This window comes from Notamacropus eugenii, chromosome 3 (assembly GCF_028372415.1).
Source record: "Notamacropus eugenii isolate mMacEug1 chromosome 3, mMacEug1.pri_v2, whole genome shotgun sequence".
Classification (NCBI taxonomy): Eukaryota; Metazoa; Chordata; class Mammalia; order Diprotodontia; family Macropodidae; genus Notamacropus; species Notamacropus eugenii.
The window spans coordinates 235,917,586-235,937,572 of record NC_092874.1 but is presented as its reverse complement, the minus strand read 5'-3'; the positions used below and the strand labels follow the sequence as shown (position 1 = coordinate 235,937,572).

Sequence of the window (19,987 nt, the reverse complement as noted above, 5' to 3'; positions counted from 1 at the left end):
AACTTTGGGGTGGGGGTTATTTAAGAATGTGTGGGATGGCAAGACCCCTACTCAAATTGACTACTCAGAGGCAGAATTTTATTTGGTTCTTGAAAGAACAAGACTTCACCCTCCTCCAAGTAGACTGGAGGAGGATAACCATTTTACAGAAGCAGATGCAAGGTTATATAGCAGGAAACCACAAAATCCCTCCTTACCCTTTTGGTCAAGAGCCTGAGTGAGTAGTCTTTATTTTCAGAAAAAAGGAAATGGGACTCAGCAGCCTGAGCTAGCAGTCTCTATTTCAGAAATAGGGAAATAGGATTCAGTGAAACTGGGAAGAGGGGTGATAGATGGTTTCACAACTTCAAGTTTCCCCATATCATATGATTTTTGATAAATTGCAACTCAGGCACTATGTCTGCTTTACTTTAGATTTAGATCCCTGAGAAGTCTCCACTGACTTATCACATTCAAGAATAATAACCCTTTACTAGGCTTTTTGACATCCATCAAACCCGGTTTGGCTCTGCTGGTCCAGGATGCAGCCAGGGCCCATGGGTGCAGAAGGCTCAGCACCCCATGGCAGAGCCCAGGTTGGTGGACTCCCAACAGCTTGGTCCATGGATCAGGCTATTCTGCCCACCTGACCCCCAGGGGCCTGGGTCACACTTCCCTTGCACAGACAGCTTTCCTCACTGACCCTGCATCCTATTGATTGCCCATGGCAAGAAGCTGGTGGACAGGCATATTGACCACTTCATTCCTGTCACCAAGATGAAGTATTACCTTGCAGTAGATACCATGTATGTAGGGAAGAAAGTGGGACTCTTGGTGTTTCCGTACCTACACCAGGATTGGGAGGTACAGTAGCAGTATGACATGCCAGTGGCCCTGAGGTTTGCAATCAATGTCCCAGATCTCTACATTCCAGTCATGGTCTTCATCACATACATCCTGGTGGCTGAGCTGGTGCTGGGGCCACTGGACAGGTATCCCTAGACCTCCTGGGTCTACAGGCCAGCTCAGACCTGGTCCAGCTCACAGTGGAGATGCTGGCCATCCTGCTCAGCCTCTACCTGGTCACGACCAACACAGACCTCACCACCATTGACCTGCTGGCCTTCTTCGGGTATAAGTGTGTAGGGATGATTGACAGGATAATAACCAGCCTGCTTTCTGGTACTCAGCTGGTGTTGTGTGGCCCTCTGTATTCATCTTCATGATTCAGGCCCTTTGACTGAAAATCCTACCCAAAGTAGCAACTGAAGGTATCCTGATGTGAGGAGCACTGGACCAGCTGTGCACGTACCTGACTATGGCAATTGCAGCTGCCAGCCTCTTTTCATGTATTATCTCATCTTTCACCTGGTCAGGGAGGGACTCAAGAAGCTGCCCAGGCCCTGTATGGGTATTGAAGAGGGCCAGACTGCTGACCTCTACAAATGAGAGAAGCAGGAAGTGGAGCCCCCTTTGCTCTCCCTCCCCCCACAAAGTCCCTGGACTTCTGACTGGAGCCTGCCCATCCTTCTCTGTGTGGGATACAGGGAACCTTACTCAAATTAAACTCAGAGGCTTCTCAAGGTAGAAGGCAAAAAGGAATTTATTACAATCTCATGAGAAGGGCACCTCCTGTGAGAGCATGGGTGGTGTCAGCAAGGGAGTGAACCTGAGCAAAGGGAAATACAACATTACATAGTCCTAATGCAGAAGCCCACTAGCCTCTCTTCCCATTGGCTGGGAATCCACACATATAGTCTAAGCATGGGAATCTACCCCAGAGACAAAGAGCATGGAAAGGACCGTTGCTCCTCTATGAGCGTTTTTGTTACCAAATATGGAACTTAAGGGAAGAATGCTGATGTGGTGTGACCGGAACTTTGGTGGTTCTCCCCCATCCTGGAGCATTTTATTTGCCTAAGGGGGATACTTAGCTATTTTAGCTTTGGCAGGAAGGGTGTGAGTTTTGGGGAATTCATGCCTGAGGGGTCTTCACTTAACCTGATTTCACTCATTCTCCACAAAGATTCATCTCCTCCTTCCCTGTAGTGTTTGAGCTGAGTCCCAAACCCCCTGCCCTAGGAAAGAGACCTTTCCCCACCCCCATCTCCTCTTCTTCCTCCCCCAATCCCCATCCTCTAAAGTGCTTAGAGATCTCTAACTGCACAGCATTCTCCAAGCTGGGGCTGCCACCTATGGGTGTCTGTTACAGGAAGAAAAAAACCCTCTGGAGGTGCGGAAAAAAAATATCCCTTTTCTAAAAGTTAATTAAGGTTGCATGACTAATATCATCTGAGAGTCTTAAGGGAGCACAATAATGAGGAATTATGAGATTATGAGAAAGACAATCCCAAACCCATCAAGAATAACTCTTAAACCCATAAATTACTAGAGGGCAGAAACTGTATTTTGCTTTTTTTTTTTTTGTATCCCTAGAGCTTAAATCTGCTTGATGTATAGTAGGTATTTAATAAATGTGTATTGAATAAATAAACAAATGTTCTGAGAATCTGTCTAATTATTGCAAGTGGTGATTGGGATGAAATTGTCATTTCAAAGGATGGCATTTGAACTAAAAAGATGATTAAATGTGAAAACACCAGTCTCTATTGCATGTATTTGATTTTTTTTTTTAGAATAAAAGACTTAGTAAATTCAACTTTACATTCACAACTATTTTGCATTTTAGTATGCCTTTTGTTTTATTCTGTGCATTTATAAATGCTTCAATAATCTTACTTTATTTCCTTTTTTCTTTATTTTTTTGACATCTCCTCTAAATCTACACCCTACAAACACACACGCGCATACACACACACACACACACACACACACACACACACACATAGAAATAAAGGAAAATACAACCCTTTCTTATGAATAAGTAAGCAAAATGATTTCACATATGTGATATACAAAAAGTTATATTTCATTTCGCACCTTCAATGTTCATACCTCTTGCCAGGAAGTGGGAAGCATGTCTCATATTTGGTTCTCTAGTGATGTGGTTCGTCATTGTATGGATAAAATTGTCATTCAAATTAGTGAGTCTTTACAATGTTGCTATCATTGTATAGATTGTTCTGGTTCTGCTCATGTCACCCTTATCAGTCATATAAATTTTTTTAGATTTCTCTGAAATCAACCCTTTTGTCAATTTCAAAATTATTTCATTGAATGTGACTTTTTCAATCACTCCTAAATTAGTTGTATACCCTATGTTTCCAGTTTTTTGCTACAATAAAAAGCTGCTAAAATACTTTTATATAAAGAGTTCATTTTTGTAATTCTTTTATCTCTTTGAGTTATATGTAAAGCAACGAGCTGTCACTAGGTCAAAGCAAATGCATAGCTAGGAAACTTTGAAATATAGTTCAAATATCATTTAAGGATAGCTAGATCAGTTTACAGCTCCACCAAGATAAGAGTGCTCCTGTCTTTCCTCAGCCCTTCTAACCATTATTACTCTCATTTATGTCTTCTGTGCCAATTTGATATGTATGTCATGAAACTTGAGTTGTTGTCATTTGAATTTCTCTGCTTGTCAACATTACAGAACATTTTTTTTATATGACTCTTTATAGCTTGGAAAAAATTGTCTCTCTTTCTCCTAGTCAGAGTAGCTAATAATTTTATTTTATTACACTCCTCTTCAAAAAAGAAAAATACAGTTATTAGTTATGTTTCAGTTCAATGAACTATTTATTTTCAGTTTTGTTAATCTCTTCTGATTTTTCTTCATTTCTGTTTTGTCATTTGTGGAGACTAGCATCAACATGTATCATATTTTTAATTTATTAAATTGCTAATTTTTCTCTTCTGTTTTTTCATTTTAATTAAAATGTTTGCTGTGATGCATAGCTCTCTGTGAAAGGGAGAAGTAATATATAGTAGGAAATATAAGAAATAAAAATAAAATAAATCCATAGAAAATGATTCATAAAAAGTAAAATTCATGTACAGTCCATCTACTTATTGATTTCTTCATGTTTGTAACCTCTTCTTTTCTCTTCCTTATATGTGACAGTAAGCTTCACCCTTTCCACCCTCTTTTTTTCTAAGTTACTTATTTTTCATTTTCTTTTATCTCTGAAAACCATAAAATACAGATTAATTGCTCCTAGTGATTTTATTTTATTTTTATTATTTTTGACAATATTAGGTTTTTGAAAGAACACCCTTTCCTTTTCTTTCTGTTTAGATATAAACTTGGCATCTTAATATAGTCCCTTTAATGTGTTCAAATATAATTTCCTTGAATTCCAAGTATCCTCTCAGGTCTGATCAAGAATCCTTGGAAGTCTTCTATGTAGTTAAAGTCCATTATACCCCAGCCTCAACTTACTCCTATAGGATTATATTCAACTTTCCTGGATAGACTATTCTTGATTGTAAGTTTCTTTTATCATTTTTCTTCTAAAGTGTGATATTTCAAGGTATCCTCTCCTTAATACTCAGAACTTAGAAGTCTTCTATTTCCCTGACTGATTCCTTGCTTTTTGAACTCTTTATTTCAAGAATACTTGTTGTATTTTTATTTGAAAACTCTAGGTTTTCACTCCTGGGGTTTTCATTTGGAGGCTTCTTTCAGAGGGTGCCATCGATTTTTTTTTTCTATTTTAAATTTTCCTTTTTATTGCAATAGACCTGGAAATTTTGCATTTATGGTTTCTTGAAGTATGGTATCTAGGTTTTTAGTGATGGTGGTTTTCAAGTAGTCTGCTTATTCTTAGATTGTCTTCTTCAGCCTTCCAGGATAGTGTTTTGGGTTTTGTTTGTGGGGGTGTGGTGGGGCAGGGATAGGAGATACCTTTCATTTTCTACTATTTTTTTCAAATTTTTATTTTTTTTTCTTTTTATAGTAATTCTTGTCTAATGCACTGATCAACTTCTGCCTATTCCATTCTAAGTGCCAAGGAATATGTTATTAAGAAACTATTAAACTTCCTTATTAATTTATTTATTATTCTTCCAATTATTTCCCCTAGAGATTCAGTTTCATTTGTACTGTCATTTTCAGTCTTTCTTCTAGTCTTCCAGTAATTCCAGGAAAGCTTTCATAAGCTTTTGATTTTCTTTGATTTCTTTTGATTTTCTTCTTTTGCTTGTAGGAAATATATAGCTATGTTCTTCTTTTGAGGATTGTTTCTTGATGAACCAAGACTCCATGATATTTCTTTATTTTTAATGCTTTCTTCTATTAACTCATTTTCTGGGATTTGATGATTTGGTACTTCATGTCAGGCCGAAGCTCTGTGCACTTCTGAAAGAAGTGGTAGAGACTTAATTTATTCTTATCCATATTATCTGTTGTCTGGGTAATAAACACTGTATTCTTCAGGGAATCCATATCAGCTACAGCCTGGGTGCTACATTTAAGAAGTCTGTGTCAGAACAATCAGAATAAAGGTCCTTTTCAACCATCGCCCATACGTTTCTGAATTCTAGTTTTTGGCCATAACAACATAGGTTACAAATTATAGGCATCATGTGCTAGGCTCTGGTCTGAGATTCTGTTTCCCTTTCTCTGATATGTGCCTCAAGATTCTTGATTTCCCTGACTTTCTGCTCATTCTAAAGCTATACATTTTCCATGAGATTTGCTCTTTGTCCAGACTTCCCATTTTTAATCATTCCTTAATCTTCACAATTTTCTAGCTTTGTCTTTGGGTAGATCTTTGTTGGTAAAATTTAGTTTCTCCAGATTTCCAGATCATTAATATGTTTGATGCTATTTCCCAGTTCCTTGATGGAGCAATTATGAGAGAGATACATTCTTCTGTTTTCAATCATGTCAATGTCTTAAGGAGAATGTTTCTATTCTAGTCTTTCAAGAATAAAAATTTCCTTATCAGAGCAGTTCCATTATTTATGTGTAACCTGAAATATAGACAGAACACTTGTTTGCTATTCTTTTTTTTATATGTCTATTACCAGAAGCTGGACAAAGAACATGCAGTGCATCTCCTTCTACTTCTGACTGATGACGTGTGCTACCTTAGCACTTGGGTGTTTTGGGGATGATGAAAATCCCTTTTTTGGCCACTAATCAAGAAGAATCAATGATCCACTTTTCCTTTAAAATTCATTGATTGTGCCCTCATTCTCTCTTTCTCTGATTTTCTAGGTATAATCAAGTAACAGTTACTTCCTACAAAGCATGGAGGAGAGAGAACCCTGCTCTAACCCAGGAGTATGAAGAATGGCCCCATGTGACATCTAAGGGTGGGGAAGGACACTAGTCAAGCTTAAATCTTGGCTTCTGATTCCTTCACCTTTGTGTGCATGTGTTTCTTTCCTTGATTCAAGGTGACCATCACTGATCCTGATATGAACTTGTCCAGGGTTGGAGGTGACCTTATAAGTGATAATGGTCTAGAGTTTCATTGGGTAGATCTGACTATCGGCAAGGATAGGTTTCTTTTTCTGGATAATTTCTAGACCTGAGAAGATGATGACCCATAAGAAGAGGAAGCTTAGCCCTGACTTGATGGATCAGAAAATATTTATTTGAGGGAACATGCAGAGCTAAAGAAAAATGAAACAATGACTTTTTAGATTTTTCACAAAATTCTTTGTATTCTGATGAGGTTTAAGTTCTAACTTTCTGGGAGAATTTAAAAGTAGTTAAAAGTTATCCTGTTTTAAGTCCCTCTCTCAATGCACATTTGTGTTTTCTGTTTAACATCTCTTTTGATTCCCCAATTGATAAATGGTCAAAGGATATGAACAGGCAATTTTCAGAGGAAGAAATTAAAGCTATCTATAATCATATGAAAAAATGCTCTAAATCACTATTGGTTAGAGAGATGCAAATCAAAACAACTCTGAGGTACCACATCACACCTATAAGATTGGCATACATGACAGAACAAGAAAATGATAAATGCTGGAGAGGATGTGGGAGAGTTGGAACACTAATTCGTTGTTGGTGGAGCTGCGAGCGCATCCAGCTACTCTGAAGAGCAATTTGGAACTATGCCCAAAGGGCTACAAAAATGTGTATACCCTTTGACCCAGCAATATCGCTACTAGGACTATATCCCCAAGAGATCATAAAAATGGGAAAGGGTCCCACATGTACAAAAATATTTATAGCATCACTCTATGTAGTTGCCAAAAACTGGAAGTCAAGGGGATGTCCATCAATTGGGGAATGGCTGAATAAATTATGGTATATGAATGTAATGGAGTACTATTGTGCCATAAGAAATGATGAACAAGAAGACTTCAGAGAGGCCTGGAAGGACTTATATGACCTGATGCTGAGTGAAAGGAGCAGAACCAGGAGAACTTTATGCACAGCAACAACCACAGTGTGTGAGAGTTTTTTCTGGTAGACTTAGATTTTTGTAATAACACAAGAACTTCTGAAAAAAAAAAAAATCCCAATGGTGGACCTCAAGGCAAAATGCCTTCCACACTCAGAGAGAGAAATATGGAAGTCACTCACATAATGTAGCAGATCATGTTTGTGTATGTGTATCTGTTTGTGTATCATGTTTTGATTTGTTATACGGATTCTTTCATTTATCTTAGTCTGACTACATAGCATGACTATAGTGAAAATATACTCAATAGGAAAGTATATGTAGAATCTATACAGAATTGTATGCAGTCGTGGGGAGGGAGGGAGGTAGTGGGGGGTGCGTGGGGAGGGATAAAATCGCAATTGTATGGCAGTGATTGTTAAACATTAAAAAAATAAAAAAATTAAAAAAAAAAATTAAAAAAAAAAAAAAAAACATCTCTTTTGTGTGTTGGGAACAATTGCCCACCTTATATCTGATCCATAGTATATACTGAGTTCTTTTCTGTTGCTGTGTTTGTCCTTCATTTTTGAAGAGGAGCATGACATGAGAGAAATAATGATATGACTTGCACTTGACTTTGTTTTGAGTGAGAGAGGGCTGTGCAGGTCACCAGCCTCACTTTCTCTTCCTGAGCCATTTGAATAGAGTGACCAGATATTCATCAGGATGACTGGAGATCACCCAGGATGTAATGGGAGACCTTGGGCTTTTAGGCTAAGGCCTCGGCAGGTACTCACTTAAAGTGAGATAATGTCCATTCAGTTAATAGTCCTCTTTAAAAGGTAGGTGGGGATGGCCCCTTTAATAAAAAAAGAGAAAATAAATAGATACTACTGCACTGGGAGGGGCAGGAGCCTCAGGGTTGTTGTTTAGAAGAGAAACTGTTACTATTGACATTCACTCTAATGCAGGAGTGTCCAAAACCAACCATTGAGTGGAGGTTGGGCAGGGACCCTTCCTGGTTCAATCCAAGGTTTCAGGGGAGACAAGAAAGAAAGAGAGAAAGAAGGGAAGAAGGGAAGGAGAGGGGAAAGGAGGGGAGGGGAGAGGAGGAAAGGAAAGGAAAGAAGCTTTGTTTTCAAAGAGCAACATGACATTGAGGCTGATGACCTTGCATAACCCTCCCTTACTCAAAAGATGGTACTTTCTACTACTTCCTTGTGGAGATCCCAGATATGAGTCAAAACCTAAGTTTTAAGTAAATCTTTTCTTGCCACCCAAGGAAAGAGAGATAAAAAGTTGAGAAAAAAAAAGACCCTAAGCCTTTTTATTACAAACCAGGTTGTTTCATGATAACCCAATCTAGACTGAATTCCTGGGACCACAGCAAATGGATTTCTTAGTGAAGAGCAAAGGCGTGTAGGATCTTGATCCTAATTATAATTAGTCTAGCAGCAAGGGCTGATTTGCTAACATCCTCTGACAAAACCCTGGTAGAAACTTCTGCAGGATCGATTAGCTCTTCCTATACAATATTTCTTGGCATTTAAATATAATTTTGGACATTAAATAAGTTTTATAATAAACACCCATTTCAACCACAGATAATTAAAGTTCCAATTTTGTAAAGATACCTTAAACATTTGGGAGTTTGCCTTCTAGCTAAATATATGGAGGTAAAGATATACAGAGAACACCCAATAAATGATGACTGCATATTTTCTGTAACAAAGATGAAGAAGGTCTCTAATGCACAATAAATCAACTGAATTTATGTGTACTATATACCACAAAAATGAAGTTTTAGAATTTTTTCTGTTCTTTTTTCTTATATATTTAATGGAAGAAATCATAACAATCATGTCGACTGGGTCTCCTCCAAAGTTTTATTAGATATCCCCAACTGGACTTTGTCTGTCACATGACAATTCTTTCATTCTTCCTGGAAGAATCTATTATATTCCTTACAGTGGCTATTCTAAACATTCTCTTCTTTCCTTAATCCACCCATACTTTTTCCTCTACCTCTCAGCCAATGACTTCCCTTCTTATTCCAATTTTTAAAATTGTGACAATAAATCAGGAGTTCCTGTTTTTCCTGATCTCTTCATTTCAGTTCATTATACATCATCCACCATCATCTCTGCTTCTCACGTATCAAGGTAAAAGATGGCTATTCTTTGTCTTGAGCCAATGTGGCTAGTCTAACTTGCAAACAGGGCCAGAAAATTCTAAGATTTTTAGCAACAGAACTCACTTCAAATCTCAACTATTCCTGTATTTTCATTTTTCAAGTAAAAAAACTGAGTCCCAGTAATTAAAAGGAAATATATGGTGACCATTATAAAGTCAAATAAACATGAATTTATTAATCATAATCAAGAAAAGGCATTAAACTCAGAGAGTTTCAATCTAAAAGTAGATGCAAATATGTAAAAAAATCTACATACAAAAACAATATGTACATGATAAATATAAGACAATCAACAGAGAAAAGCACTAACATTAAAGGGGAATTGAAAGAGCTACTTGCAGAAAATTAGATTTTAGCGAAAACTTGAAGAAAACAAGGGAGATTGTGGTGAAGATGTGGAAAGAGAGTATTTTGGGTATATAAGAGAGCCAATGAAAATGGCCAAGGTCAGGAAATGGTAATGAGGATGAAGATTATGATGATGATGATGGTGGGGGGGTTGATGATGGTGATGATGATATTCACATAGCATCAATGTTGCAGGTACTGTGCTAAGTGCTTTAAAATTTTTGTATAAATTTATTATTACAAAAACCTTGTGATAGAGGTGTTATTTTTGTCCTTCTTTTACAGATGAGGGTACTAAGACAAACAGTGTCTGAGGCTCGAATTGAACTCAGGTCTTTCTGGGCCCCAGTGCCCCATCCACTGCACAATCTACCTGTTTCTAGAGATGAAATATCTTGTATGAGAAGCAGTAAAAGGAAATGTCACTAAATCACAGGACTCAGGGGGTAAAGTAAGATTTAAGAAAATTAGAAACATAAAGGGAATCAGGTTATGGAAGACTGTAAAAAAGATGAATAATTTATATATAATCATCATCATTACCATCACTAATATTTTTAGTGATGAAGATTGAACTAAATACTTTATAATTATTATCTAATTTAATCTTGATCCTGGAAGTAATATGAAGGCACTTAGGTTTATTGAATTAGGGACAAAGGGGGTTAACTGGAAGAGCTTAGGAAGATTATTGTGATAAGACAAGTGGAGGATGGATTGGAGAGGGAAAATCTGAAGTACCAATACCATCCAGAAGCCTACTGCAAAAGTCCAAGCATGAGACATAGGTGACTGCAGGGAGGTCAGAACAGTATCAAAAAAAGACAAAATGGAATGTATAAGAGATGATTTGAAATTATAATTGACAACATTTGGGAACATAGCAGATATGAGGGGCATGGCAGTGAAGACAACATCTAGGTTGTAATCTTGGGTGAACATAGTGCCTTTGGAAATAATAGGAAAGTTGAGAAGATTGGAGGGTTTGACAAAAAGATAATGAGTTCAATTTGAGACTTGTTGAGATTAAATTATTTTTCTGGAGATGAAGTCTTAAATCTCAAGACTTCCAGTGTATAACTATGTTACTTAAACTGCACTCTCTCTCTCTAGTTAGTTACCAATGAGGTAGATTTCAGGAATAACTGAAAGGTACTGAGTATACTCAAATATCTCTATCAACTTTTCCCAATTGTTTGAAATTCTCTTAACACAGGGCATAACCTTCCTTCCTTTATTAACTCGAGATAAGGCTTATAATGAAAATGCTTCTGAGAAAGGCAAGACGTGACAAATCATATAAAGCTTACAGGAGGCAGTTTGGAGGTAGAAAGAAATCAAGTTAAGAGATCTGGTCTAGTGGACTTTGCCACTAGCTTTGTAACTTTGGATAATATCTGTGTAGTATCTTTTAAAAACTTAATATATGCAAAAGATTGCTTTAACTACTGTGATAAAGGCAAAGATAAATATAAGAATCAAGTGGTTTTCAAGTTAAAGGGATCTTAGAAGATGATAAAAAATAATACTTTCATTTTGCCAATGCAAAAATGGAGTCTGAGGAGGTTAAGGGATTTGTGCAAGTATTTGTGATATATTCTATTAATGAAAAGGCCCAAATGTTGAAAACTTATGTCTTCAGAATTTCAAACCAACTAATCTTTCCCACATGACACTTCCCCTCAGACACGATCCTTGTAATTGAAGATTTAGAGTTTCTTGAAGTCACCTTAAGTGCCATTGATTTAAAACTCATTTTAATAATGAGGAAACTAATATAAACAGAGGCTAAATAACTTGCTCAGAACCATACAGCTAGTAGGTATCTGATGCAGGCTTTGAACCTAGGTCTTCCTGACTCCAACCCCATTGTTTTCTGCTATACCACCTAGTTGTTATGGTATATTTAAAATCTGGTAAAGAAGATAAATATGGAAATAGTCTTGTAGCAGAAGTTTGGGGCATGCTCAAACTGCCTAAAATGGAGTCTCCTACATCAGTGACTACATTTTGCAGATTGGACATACACTAAACTCCTGTTATAGTAATTTTAGTTATTCTGGCATATACCAATCCCCTGTTACATTTGTGAGCAATCCAGTCATTTTGGACAGCAGTTTGGAACTGTGCTGAAAGGGCTCTAAAAATGTGCATACCCTTTCACTCAGCAATACCATTTCTAGGGTTGTATCACAAAGAAATGATAAAAATGGGCAAAGGACCTACCTGCACAAAAAATATTCATAGGAGCTCTTTTTGTGGTGAACAAGAGCTGGAAATCGAGGGGATGCCCATCAATTGGGCAGTGGCTGAACAAGTTGGGGTATATGAATGCAATGAAATACTACTGTGCTGTAAGAAATGATGGACAGACAGACTTCAGAAAAACCTGAAAAGACTTATATGAACTGATGCCGAGTGAAGCGAGTAGAGCTAGGAGAACATTATATACAGTAAGGGCCACAGGGTGCATGGACTGTTTTTGATAGACTTAGCCTTTCACAGCAATGCAAGTACCTAAAACATTTCCAAAGGACTCATGATACAAAATGCCATCCACATGCAGAGAAAGAACTATGGAGTCAGAATGCAGAATGAATATTTTCTCCTTTGTTGTGTTTTGTTTTTTTCATGGTTTCTCTCATTTGTTTTAATTTTTCTATGCAACATGACTAATGTAAAAATAGGAATGTATTTGTAGAACCCATATAAAATTGCATGCCCTCTTTGGGAAGGAGAGGGAGAAAATTTGGAACTTATGGAAGTGGTTGTTAGAAACTGAAAACAAAAAAATCTTCATTAATAAATTTGGAGGGGAAGAGATGATAGATTCCCCCTTCCAAACAGGCTGGAAGATCCTTTTTCTGACATTTCATAATGAAGATTCCTATCAGGTATATATTGGATTAAATAACCTCTAAATTTCCCTACAACTCTCAAAACTTGTGATACTGTGATCTGTAAATGCAGAAGTGAAACTAGTGATTCCTTCTTGGCCCTTGCTTCCAGAATTCAACACAATGTTCTTGTCATTATCTTATTCTGGAACTTCCTTCAGTGCCTGAGACTTCTGTCCTGGGATGCCCAACTATCTTTTTTTGGATTCTTCAAGCTGGAATATCTTTCTGTAATGAATCATTCAGGCTTTCATCACTAGTCATATTAATCTATGTCATCACCGGACTCCATTGACTGGAGAGGAGAGTGAGGCTGATGACTACACAGCTCTGCCTCACTTAAATCCAATGCACTTTCAAGTTAACGTCTTTGGTTCTCTTCTAGAATGAATGAAAAATGAATAGAAGTCTGGGAGGAGTAGTAGCTGCCCCTGGAGACCCAGCCTGTCAGTTCCAATTGGGCAATACTCCTATTTCTTTTTCCTCTCATCCTCCTCCACTTCCTCCTCTAATTTCTCACTCTCTCCACATGGAGGGTCATGCCCTTACATATGGGTGCCTATCCGAAGGAATATGTATTTGATCACTTATACTTTGCAAGGGATCTTGGGGTTTGGGGACTAGGTTTTTTTCCTTCCCTATTTATTTATTCTTTTATTGTAAATGGGTTTTGTTTTTTTTTTGTTTTGTTTTGTTTTTTTTTGTAAAATTGGGATAACTAACTTCTTTGTCTCCTGTAGTTTTAATTTATGATTTCTTGAATTATAGCTCTGAAAAATCAGGGAATGACCAATGGGAGTTACCTCACCCTAAGTGAGTATCTGAATACACCTTGGCCTATAGGGGCCAAGGTCCCCCATTGCACCCTGGGCCATCTCCAGTCATCCTGATGAATATCTGGTCCCTGGATCCAGATGGCTCAGTAGGACAAAGTGAGTCTGGTGACCTTGCACAGCCCTCCTTCACTCAAAACAAAGTCAAGTACAAGTCATGCCATCATTTTTCTGATGACATGGTCTTCTTCAGCAAAGAAGGATGAGCACAACAAGCTCTGAAAAACCAGGTTCAGTCTATTATGATTCTAATAGAAGTACTTGACCATGTTTTTAAATCCAAATCCTTCAGGCTTTCAGTGATTGGCCAATAATAGTTCCCAGCCCAAACCTCAATTGTCCATTCTTAGGATTTTGATGGTACAGAGTGAGCATAAATAGCAATGTTGTTTTTTTGTTTTTTCTTTATCACCAGAAACTCTGAGGGTCTTCGCCTTCCAGACTGATTCTTTTGTGAAGGCAAATTACATAATCTTTTGCCTCAATTCTTCCGTCTTTTAATTACTGAATGGGCATTGCCTCACACAAACCAAAACCTTGGAAAAAACCTTAGTTTAAAAAAGGTCAAGGTCTCCCACTGCATTTGGAACTATCTCCAGTCATCTTGACCTATGTCTTGCCACTGGACTCAGATGACTCTGTGCAGTTCTGCATCACTTGAATTCTACAAGAAAGAAGGGCAAAAACACCCTCCTGCCCATGTATCTGGCTTCCAGGCTTTCAAACCATGCTCACATACTGAATACCATCATCCCCTATCTCCTCTAATTTTCGGCTCCTTTTTCCATGTTATCTTACCCATCCTCATTAAAATGCAAACTCCCTGAGGTAAGGGACTGTATTTTTTTTGGCTTAGATTTGTATCTCCAACGTTCAGCACAATGACGAACACATAAAAAATGTTTAATAAATGTGTTTTTTTTTTACTTTCTTTATTCTAAATATTCTTCTATTGCTATAAATGGTATCATCCTTTCAGTTAACCAGACTTGTAACCCTAAAATAATCTTTAGTTTTCTTCACCTACTCCCCACCCACCACAGTATCAGATGACTTGCAAATGATCAATTCTCCCTCTATAGTAGCTCTCCTGGATTTTCACCTCTCTCTGTATACAGGGACCAAAAGCTTTCCTCATGCCCTCACCATTCCCCTGTAATATTATAGCCCCCTATTCAGTCTCTTTAACGATCGTTTCCTCATTCTCCAGTCTACCTTCATACAGATGCCAAAATAACTTTCCTCATGCTTACATCTGACCAGTGGTACACAAAGGATTAAATTCAATAAGAATCAGAATACATAAGAATAATAATAAGAATGATGTAAGAATCAAATTGTGCCTCATACTGGAATCAAAATAATGAGGCTTTCCATTTTATATGACAATTTTACTATTCGAATGGCTGCACAAAATAGTTACCAGGCACAAAGCACATCAGAGGTACAAGTCAATACATGGTTATCAGAGACATATGACTTATCTTGAGTTTAATTCATTATAAGTCCTGATGCATGCCCCCCTCTTGTTTCATACCCATTAACCTGTTTGCAGGGAACAGCCTATCAGCCTTTCCATTTCAAGGGTGCAGATGCTGTTTCTTCCTTTTCTCTTTACAAGGCAAAGTGATGAGCCTTACAAAAGTCTGTCACAAGCATCCTCTCACCTGTCTGTTTCCTTCTGTGCCCCCATCTGCACACAGATCATTTGGTGAGCTATGTGTCTTTGACCTCTTGCGGACTTCACTCCCAAGCTCAATTCCAAGCAGACAGGCATTGTAGGAGAGAAATTATACTTATCTATCTATTTGTTGCAAATAAATTGCAATTTTGTTGCAAATCTGTCTTAACAAAGAAGGGTCATAGATTTACTGGATAAAGCTTCAAAAAGAAGCTAAAATGTAAATATCTTTAAATTCAATGTTTGAAAAGTGATTTAAAATTTTAGCTTAACACTCCTACTAAGAATTAATATACATGAGCTTCTGGAGTTAAACATAAAAATCAAATATAAATTCTTCTGTTTGGTATCTAAGCACTTCACAATCTGGATCTTGCCAATCTTTCCAGTCTTATACTTTGCTCCCTTCCACGCAGTTTTCAATCTAGTCTACTCGTTAAATATGACCTCTATCTCCCATCTTTGTTGCTTTGAAATGTCTTTTGCCCTGTTTGTGTAATTGAGCAGAAGCAGGATTACAACTTTCAGACAATTTGCTGAATATTCAAAGGGAGACATGACCCCTAATAGGCTAAGAGAGTGTTAATTCACCATGGGAACAAGGAATAGAAGGAGATGGGTCAAGACAGGCAAACTTTGACAGTCTAATGTTTACCAGGAGTTCTTTAAGCTTCAGAAATGTGGTAAGTTGACCCGCAATATGTCCACTGATTTTCCAGTGATTACAATCCTAAAGACTGCTGAAAGCAGACTTCCCCTTGTATATATATGTATAGGTACATATACTCTGGAGGAGGAATTTATTAAAATTTTTATCAAACCTATATATGTTTAAACATGACCAAAATTGTTTTCATTAGCCCTATACTTTTCCAGACCCTTGGCATAATGCTTACTTTGCCTTCTTCCCTAGTGGAGAATACCAGATTTACAATAAATCCCTTTCTTAACTATTAGCCTCACTGCTAATACCAGATGAGGTAAAAGAAACAAGCCCTTCAAACCCATGGAAGACCTTTCTTCCCCATGGGATGTGAGTAGAGTGGTTGTATATGAAACCCCCTGCTCTTCTGCAGGACCAGCTACACTTTTCCAAACAGAGAGCAAGCCCCAGGGTGGAGATGGTGGCTCCATGAGTTCTGAACTGCTGTTCTGCCTCACAGAGCTAACATTGTGCTGAACTGACTTTTGAACAGCCCAAACAAAGTTCTACTGTTAGTGACTGCGTAGGCTGCCATCAGCTACAGAGCTATTTTCCCTTCATCCAAGCTACAAAGCCTGGGGGAGGCAGAGCATGGGGAGGGCTTTCACTCCTCTCTGCTCTCCAAGACCTGAATGGAAAAATCGAACCCTTGTTTTGTTTCCAGCCAGGCTGATATTTTTATTGCCATTTGCCAAGTGATTAACTATGCCTCTAACAAGAAGTGTGAGGACCCTGAGTGCATGTGATGGAAAGGTCACCCACGGGCTCATGTGTGTAGATTATAAGCCAAATTGGAGAAAACAGATGGTGTTTAATTCAGGCGATATTTTGCTGAGAGATGTATGAGCATTTTGCTTCAGTCAGTGACAAAGCATGCAGAGAGGTTTAATTATTATTTCTCTGACATGGCGTAAAAGAGAGGAATTGTGAAATGCTTGTAAATTACACATGGTTTGGAGTAATTATTCACTTATCCAAGGGATTTAGCAGTGATTGGACTATAAAACTGTGACCCTCCTGCCCAGTTTGAGACCCAATGCCCCTGTTAAATGCACAGTATGAAAGTTTTACAAGAGGCAGCCTAACAGCAGCTACATGGCTGGCCTTGGAGTCAAGAAGTCATAGGTTTAAATCCTGAATCTAATATATACTAGCCATGTGACCATGGCAAGTCATTTAACCTCTTGGTGGACAAGGCAAATCTTTGAAACTGTAAGTTATAGAGAACTTAATCACAGAGAGGCTTATACTGATGAAACCACAACTCCAAAACAACAACAGTAACAAAAATTGAAATTTTGAAAAAGAATCAGGGTTTTCAGAACCATGGAAGCCTCTCTGAGTATTTTTAAAGTTTAAACTATGGACTATTTCATATAAACTCTTCATGTCTGACCTGTGGTAGAGCCTTCTGAACCTCTATTAGTCTGATCAGACACAATGGACACATTGACCCTGAGAAGGTGATGTGGTGATGTAATTTTGGTCCTCTTTGAGTATGAAGGACAACAACCAAGTTAAATTACTAAGATTCATTTTTATTTACATTCCATTTTATTTACATTATTCACTGACATTGTACCCTTTCCCAAAACATGCTGTGTGTGTGTGTGTGTGTGTGTGTGTGTGTGTATACCCTTGCAAACCTCTCTACCTTTTCTCTTCCATCCCCTCTTCCAGAAATGCACCCCCTTTCAACTCTTAGAATACTTTCCCTAAAAATTCAGTTCATAAAATTCAGTTCATGTCTCCTTCTCCTCAGTCTTCCTGATATTCCTCAATTGTAAATAGTCTCTCCCTCTTAAGAATCCATCTACAAGTTGAGATCCAGGGTAGAAATTATGATGTAAGCTACAGCTAGCATGTAAACTTTGAGAAGCAAAAGAGTAAGGGGCATAGAGAAGGGAACATAGAATGGTGGCCATGGGATATTTGTCTATGTGATAATCTTGGCTACTAGCTAGGTTTGAAATGTGAGCCAGCCATGCCCTGTGGTGATAGAGTTCTATTATATTGGCTGAAGTAAAGGAAATTGAAGAGAAAAAGTTAGAGGGATTAGGAACCCTTGGAGAACTATGGAACCTAGACATCCTGGAAGCTGTGAACAGCTAATGTTTATTTGTTTATTAATTGTTTTCCCCAAACACAACAGGAGGTGGAGATTTGAATATCCATCTATGCTATATGTCTGGAACTTCAAGGTTTCAGAAATGTACCTAAAGACTGGTCTTGAGCTTTCTTGAGCTGAAAGTAGCTTCAGATGTGTTTAAGCATATCTCCTAATATTTTTCTTTTCCTTTTTTTCTATTATGATTATGGGGAAAGAACCATATACAATTAGGTCACACTTAGTGTGCCTAACTCCATTATCCTATGCTAGTATGATTGAACTGAAACAAAGCAAGCAGGAAAAAAGATAGAATTTTCCAAGTGTGTAGAACCTGAGGCAAGAGTTTAGTTGAAGATATTTGCACAACTTGTGTCAATAGACCAATGAGTCAGGCATGATGCCTATCAATGAGACAAGTAACCACCTGAATGAGCAGCAGAAATTGGTATTTCCTCAGAACACCTTTTGGGTTTGGTTGGAGTCCATACCCACCAGGTGCATGGGATTGCCAGGACCTAGTCCTATCTTTTGAAGTGACTAGCAGCCACCTGTGGATAAATTTAAACAATCAATGTCCAACTAACATTTAAAAAATGTGAAGGAATGGAAGCTATGCTACTTCTCAGTCAGTCACTTCTAAATGCTTAAAAAATCAGACTGGCTTGCTGAAAATAGAAAAAAAAAAAAACAGAAATATTCAGTCAACAGGAAACCAAGCATCTTCTGAAAGAAGCCAAGATGGAATGCATGTTTTTTACCTCAAGTAGAGAGTACAGCAGGTCTTTGGAGACCAATATCACTATTCCATAGAAATTCCAAAGAAATTGCTGTTCAATCATTTCAGTCCTGTTTGCCTATTCATGACCCAATTCCTGGCAAAAATACTGAAGCAGCTTGGCATTTCCTTCTACAGCTAATTTTACAGATGAGGAAACTGAGGCAAACAGTGTTAAGTTACTTGCCCAGGGTCACATAGCTAGTACCTGTCTGAGGACAGATTTGAGCTCAGATCTGCCTGATTCCAGGACTGACATTTTATCCACTGTACCACCTAGTTTTCTCTGTCCTAAAGAAGAGGGAGGGACCAAAGAGACCTAAACAGAACCAAAGAGAAGGAGATTAAGGCTAACTAGCAATCTGGAAGCAAGTTTGTGGAGGTGTGACACTGGTGTGTACAACAAATGACAAAGTAGGGGTTTGGGCTCCAAGATTAACATTAAAAGAGGTTGAGCTGGGAGGAGTTTTGAGCTGCAAAAACAGATGACAGAAAGAACACCAGCCATGGAAAAAAGAACACCAATGTAGAGATGAGATCATGGAAGCCACATAGTGTTTCCAGGAGAATTCTGTGTTTTAATGAGCTCATCCTTGATAGCAGCTTCAAAGAAATGATGCCATTTTCCCTCTCCCCTCTTCTGCCCCGCCATCAAGGAGAATATTGGTTTCAAAACCTGATTCTTTAAAGATCATTCATCTTCCTCTTTAACTACTCTTTAAAGCCAATAGTTAGGACAACGTTGTGATTTTACATTATATCACTGACTTCTAATTCTTTCCTTACTCAAATTTATCTGAGAAAAAAGCAATAAATGATAAAGTACATAGGAAGAGGAAGATAGAGGGATGGAGGGAGAGAGAGAGAAAGAGAGAGAGGAAAAAGTGAGAGACTGAGAGAGACTGAGACACAGAGAAAGAGAGAGGTGGTTTTTTTTTAACTGTTGGAACCCATTCCAGCAAAATAGGGGCTCAGAGCAGAACAAAATTCTGCTCAAAATTTTATTGATTCATATTTTCAGAGTTTCCTAAAATAAGAGGGAAGTATGGATCCAGATTTGCCTTAAATAATAAACCTTTGATGGATATATTAGGAACAAGGTTGGAGTTAGCTTAGTTGAAACACTTATCTCACGCACTTCTTCATCTCAATGCTTTCCTAAAGCTGGTCTAAAAAAGCAAACTATTCTCTCTGAGGGGAAGAGTCAAGAGAGT

The 19,987-nt window shown here is 37.9% G+C and overlaps 1 pseudogene; it reads left to right on the top strand.

The window, feature by feature from the left end:
* Window positions 1-696: 696 nt before the first annotated feature.
* On the top strand, window positions 697-1,397 carry LOC140532006 (protein YIF1B pseudogene; annotated as a pseudogene).
* Window positions 1,398-19,987: the final 18,590 nt, after the last annotated feature.